The sequence below is a fragment of the Schistocerca nitens genome, chromosome 4, assembly GCF_023898315.1.
Source record: "Schistocerca nitens isolate TAMUIC-IGC-003100 chromosome 4, iqSchNite1.1, whole genome shotgun sequence".
In the NCBI taxonomy this organism is placed as follows: domain Eukaryota; kingdom Metazoa; phylum Arthropoda; class Insecta; order Orthoptera; family Acrididae; genus Schistocerca; species Schistocerca nitens.
Genome location: NC_064617.1, coordinates 976,453,640 through 976,460,030, shown reverse-complemented (window position 1 = coordinate 976,460,030; position 6,391 = coordinate 976,453,640).

Here is a 6,391-nt window from a genome sequence, read left to right as displayed (position 1 = left end):
TGTCCCTGATAACTACCATTGTTTAACTTTCTGTTACCTAATGGTTCCCAACAATTGCTGCAGCTTTATCTGAAACAAGCTGTCTGCATCGTCACTATTACTTGCTAAATCGTGTTAAAAAAAAAACGTAACCAAGTACATCTCACTCAACTTTTATTGTACACAAATGCCTTGCAATAACAAGTTGAAATTTTGCCACATATTATATTATGGTCTACTTATGCAGTGTTTGAAATTTGGCTTGGATATCACTTGTCCCTTTTATGCTACCACACTTAGAAAATCCATGTTTTTCAGGTAATTTTTCAAATTTTTGTATTTTCTTGTGCATGTAACTCTGTTTGTGAGACTGATATGGGCAAGATGAGTTCTGTGTGTGTTTAGGCCACATTAAGCTTACCACAAAAAAATTATACCCTTTTTGAGTGAATTATATTTGGCATTTAGGGCACCTACAATATGTACCTTTAAAGTATTACATTTTTTTAATCACATTTTGGAATTTTTTATTTTCCCTCAGAAATATGTTGTTGGTGTTTTGGTTCATAGAGTGTGTTCTCTAAGTGGATGTTACTGGGTTGTAAAAATTTCACTGGACTGTGCGGAATAGTTCCAGAGTTATTAAGACCTGAAGTTGGGTCTTAAGATAGGTTGCCAGATGCGGGTTGCAATTTCCGGGTCACACCACCTTCTTTCACAATCCATAATTCTGGAACTAATTGGCAGGGGAACTTTAAATTTTGTACATGAGTGTTCTACACTTGGTAGCATTCGTGTGCTAAATTTCAGCCAAACCTGAGACTATCAGTTGGAACATTTTCTCAAATTGGTTGAATTGATATGGAATGACCCTTACTTATTTTCTATCCGTTTACTCATGTGCTCTCCTGCATTCCTTAATACATTGACTAACACATGCATTCACTGCCAGACCCGGCCACATCATGGTGTCAGGCATGAGGCTTTGCTGTGGTCACCGGCGAGCAGACGATGTTAGGTGAAAGGCTCTGCTTTGGCTGTTGGCAGCCTTGTCGCAGTCAACATGTCAAATAATATTGGTACTGTTTTTCATGGATTTGAATCGTTTTCTTGTCTCCAGTCCTACTGACTGGTGATCCTTTAGAAGGTCTTTCAATATTTTTGGAAATTCCAGTTTACATAATGTAAGAAATATTCTAATACTCCAAAATCATCAATATTTAATTCCAATATAAACATTGACAAACTGAGAGAATATACATATCGTTAATTTAGTCAAATTATGTGCTAAAACACACAGTCAGTCTGAAAGGTACTCGCCCTGACAGGTGAATAAAAATGCACATTGGGTGCACAAAAAAATATATTCATTCAGCTATCGACGTTAGCTTTGTCAATACACAGTCTTTTCTTTGGATGTCTCTCAGATGGCAATCAGTAATGGATCCATGTTGAATTGTTTTGAGAATATACTTAACTTTATGGAAAAGAAAGGAGACTCCTAGTTCCAAATTATGTGCGTACTGGAGAATGAGATGTTTCTGTTGCATGATTTTTGGTCAGTCGCATTCTAATACATTCTCATGCAGCAAAACCAGTTCTCAAATTGCTAATGTCTGACTTATTTAAGATAGTAATAAATCAGACATTTGCAGAAAGGTGTAAACTGTGTGACTATGCTGTGGGATTAATGAGGAATACTTTTTAGGTCTAAATAATACATTTTAAGCCTCTAACATTGGACTTGTCCCCTTGCAGGTTTGGAGTTTTGTGGATGGACTGTATTTAAAATGCCATATTTCATCACCAGTTGCTGAGTCAAAGGGGTGAAATGCCTAACTTAATTATCTTTCCTGCCACTCTTTGTGGGTTCAAATATAATTAAGATTGCTTTCTTGGTTCACAGATGCACAAAAAAGACTGACATATCTAGAACTTTTGAACCCACAACTTAACTATTGAATTGGTCACAAAGTAAAGTTGCTGCTGTAGATGAGCAAAATTATCATATTTTTAATGTGTGCAAGATTTGTTTCCTAGACAAACTCTTATGTTTTCCATGAAAATCATTTTGAAAGAAATAACCAGTTTGAAGAAATTGCACATAACCAGATCTCAGCTGTGAGAAGAATGTGATAGAGTCAAAGTCTGCAGTGTGCTTGTTTTGTGCATTGTGTGATGATTTTCAAAGTGAAACAAACATATATGTTAGACTATCTTTGGAAACTTGACCAAGCGAATTTTGAAAAATGGTGGAGAGCCTGCTTAAGCATATCAATTTGATGGGACCATCCTACAGCTTCAAGTGTGACTGTAGCAATGATTCCATTTGTAGCAAAGAAACCACACACAATTCTTTACCTTTGTTACACCTAAAGAATTGGGGATGCCCATACACATTACAGTTGCTTATCTGTGGATAAAAATGGTAGGTAGTCATGCATTGTTACTAGTTCTGTCAGCAAGCATTAGACCTATCATGCATAATGAACCATGAACCATGGACCTTGCCATTGGTGGGGAGGCTTGCGTGCCTCAACGATACAGATAGCTGTACCGTAGGTGCAACCACAACGGAGGGGTATCTGTTGAGAGGCCAGACAAACATGTGGTTCCTGAAGAGGGGCAGCAGCCTTTTCAGTAGTTGCATGGGCAACAGTCTGGTTGATTGACTGATCTGGCCTTGTAACATTAACCAAAATGGCCTTGCTGTTCTGGTACTGCGAATGGCTGAAAGCAAGGGGAAACTACAGCCGTAATTTTTCCCGAGGGCATGCAGCTTTACTGTATGATTAAATGATGATGGCGTCCTCTTGGGTAAAATATTCCAGAGGTAAAATAGTCCCCCATTCGGATCTCCAGGCGGGGACTACTCAAGAGAACATTGTTATCAGGAGAAAGAAAACTGGCGTTCTACGGATCGGAGCGTGGAATGTCAGATCCCTTAATCGGGCAGGTAGGTTAGAAAATTTAAAAAGGGAAATGGATAGGTTAAAGTTAGATATAGTGGGAATTAATGAAGTTTGGTGGCAGGAGGAACAAGACTTCTGGTCAGGTGAGTACAGGGTTATAAATACAAATTCAAATAGGGGTAATGCAGGAGTAGATTTAATAATGAATAAAAAAAAATAGGTGTACGGGTAAGCTACTACAAACAGCATAGTGAACGCATTATTGTGGCCAAGATAGATACGAAGACCACACCTACTACAGTAGTACAAGTTTATATGCCAACTAGCTCTGCAGATGACGAAGAAATTGATGAAATGTATGATGAGATAAAAGAAATTATTCAGGTAGTGAAGGGAGACGAAAATTTAATAGTCATGGGTGACTGGAATTCGAGAGTAGGAAAAGGGAGAGAAGGAAACATAGTAGGTGAATATGGATTGGGGGGAAGAAATGAAAGAGAAAGCCGCCTTGTAGAATTTTGCACCGAGCATAACTTAATCATAGCTAACACTTGGTTCAAGAATCATAAAAGAGGGTTGTATACCTGGAAGAATCCTGGAGATACTAATAGGTATCAGATAGATTATATAATGGTAAGACAGAGATTTAGGAACCAGATTTTAAATTGTAAGACATTTCCAGGGGCAGATGTGGACTCGGACCTCAATCTATTGGTTATGAACTGTAGATTAAAACTCAAGAAACTGCAAAAAGGTGGGAATTTAAGGAGATGGGACCTGGATAAACTGAAAGAACCAGAGATTGTACAGAGTTTCAGGGAGAGCATCAGGCAACAATTGACAGGAATGAGGGAAAGAAATACAGTAGAAGAAGAATGGGTAGCTTCGAGGGAATGAAATAGTGAAGGCAGCAGACGATCAAATAGGTAAAAAGACGAGGTCTAGTAGAAACCCTTGGGTAACAGAAGAAATATTGAATTTAATTGATGAAAGGAGAAAATATTGGTGTTTGTAATAGATATGACCAACTGTCAGAGTCTAGTGGAGAGGAATCTCTAGTAGCTGTAGATGTAGGAAGTATGCAGCAGACCTCAGCAGCTACGGTGGCTAGGACAGTTGCAAAGTCTAAGAGAAAGAAGAAGGTTCTGCTGTTAGGTAGTTCTCATGGTAGAGGTGTAGGCCAGCAGTTGCAGGAAGTTTTGGGAAGTGAGTACCAGGTCACCAGTATCGTGAAGCCTAATGCAGGATTGGCTCAGGTGACTTTTAACATAGGGGGGTTATGTAGGGATTTTACTAAAGAGGATCAGGTAGTGATTGTGGGTGGGGCTGGTAATAGTATTGATAGGGATGGGGAGTATGACATAGATGGTGACCTGGAAAAGATAGCCACTCAGACTGGCAACACGAATGTGCATTTCGTGGAACTGTTTCAGCGTCACGATCGGCCTCATCTTAATACAGCCGTCAGGCGTAATAACATGAGACTTGGGGGTGCGCTGATGACAGAAGGCATGAGTCACATTTCAGTGGTGTCGGTGGAGTCTATCGGCAGGACGGGTTTCACTAGACATGGCCTACACCTCAACAGGTATGGGAAGGGGAGGTTGGCAAAACTTATAGGTGACAGCATAGGTGGGGGTGGTGGGATCACTCATGGGAAAATTCCGGTAGTTGTGGGTGTTAGAGCTGTACCTTTTTTAGATTGAAGTCAGCTGATAGGTATTCCTGCTTAAGGGAAGTCTCTCTAACAAAGAAACCACTTTCTACAAAGCTTGGGTATCCGATTAATGAGGGAATTAGTATATTTCATCAAAATATACAAGGTATTAGAGATAAAGTTAGTGAACTGCTTTTAGATGTTGACTCTGAAATTATTGGTATATCTGAACACTTCTTAAATAAGGAGATAATTCAGAGGCTTCCTTTACCAGGATACAGGTTGGCTGACAGCTTTTCTAGGAGCTCTTTGTGGTGTGGGGGAGTAGCCATGTATGTGAAAAACGGTATCCCATTTGAGTCAATTGATGTTTCAAAGTACTGCACTGAAAAGGTGTTTGAATGTTGTGCAGGTGTGGTTAAATTTAGTGGAGCTAAACTTCTTACTGTTGTTATTTATAGATCCCCAGACTCCGATTTCACAACATTTTTGCTAAAGCTAGAGGAGGTTCTTGGTTCACTTTATAGGAAATACAAAAAGTTAGTTATATGTGGTGACTTCAATATTAATTGTATAAGTGATTGTGCAAGGAAAAGGATGCTGGTAGACCTCCTTAATTCATATAATCTTATGCAAACCGTATTCTTTCCAACGAGAGTGCAAGGGAACAGTAGAACAACCATCGACAATATTTTTGTTCATTCGTCATTATTAGAAGGGCATTCTGTTAGCAAAAAGGTGAATGGCCTTTCAGATCATGATGCACAAATTTTAAGTCTAAAAGATTTTTGTGCTGCAACACATGTTAAATATAGTTACCAACTTTGTAGGAAAGCTGATCCAGTTGCTGTACAGACTTTTGTAAACCTTATCAAGGAACAAGAGTGGCAAGATGTTTATAGTGCTGATACAGTAGACGATAAATATAATGCTTTCCTCAAGACTTTTCTCGTGCTCTTTGAAAGTTGCTTACCGTTAGAAAGTTCAAAACAGGGTACTTGCACAAACAGGCAGCCTGGGTGGCTGACTAAAGGGATAAGAATATCTTGTAGAACAAAGTGGCAATTATATCAAAACGTTAGAAACAGTCACAATCTAAATGCAGCAGCCCATTACAAACAGTATTGTAAGGTGCTTAAAAAAGTTATTAGGAAGGCAAAAAGTATGTGGTATGCAGATAGAATAGCTAAGTCTCAGGATAAAATTAAAACCATATGGTCAGTCGTAAAGGAAGTGGCTGGTCTGCAGAGACAGGTCAAGAATATAGAATCAGTGCATAGTGGGGATGTCCGTGTTACTGATAAGTCGCATATATGTACAGTACTTAATAATCACTTTCTGAATATAGCAGGTGAACTAAATAGAAACCTGTCCCAACAGGGAATCATATAGCACCCTTAGAAAAAAGTGTTCCGAGACTGTTACCTGAAATGCTCCTCCATGATACTGACAAGAGGGAGATTGAGTTAATAATTAAATCACTAAAGACCAAGAACTCTCATGGATATGACGGGGTATCTAGCAGAATACTGAAGTATTGTTCCACGTATGTTAGCTCAGTACTTAGCCATATCTGTAACTTTTCCTTTAGGAGTGGTCGGTTTCCTGACCGATTAAAGTACTCGGTAGTGATGCCACTTTATAAAAAGGGAGACAGGGATAATGTTGACAATTATAGACCTATTTCTATGCCATCGGTGTTTGCTAAAGTTATCGAGAAGGTTGTATATACAAGGTTACTGGAGCATTTAAATTCACATAATTTGCTGTCAAATGTACAGTTTGGTTTTAGAAACGGCTTAACAACTGAAAATGCTATAGTCTCTTTCCTCTGTGAGGTTTT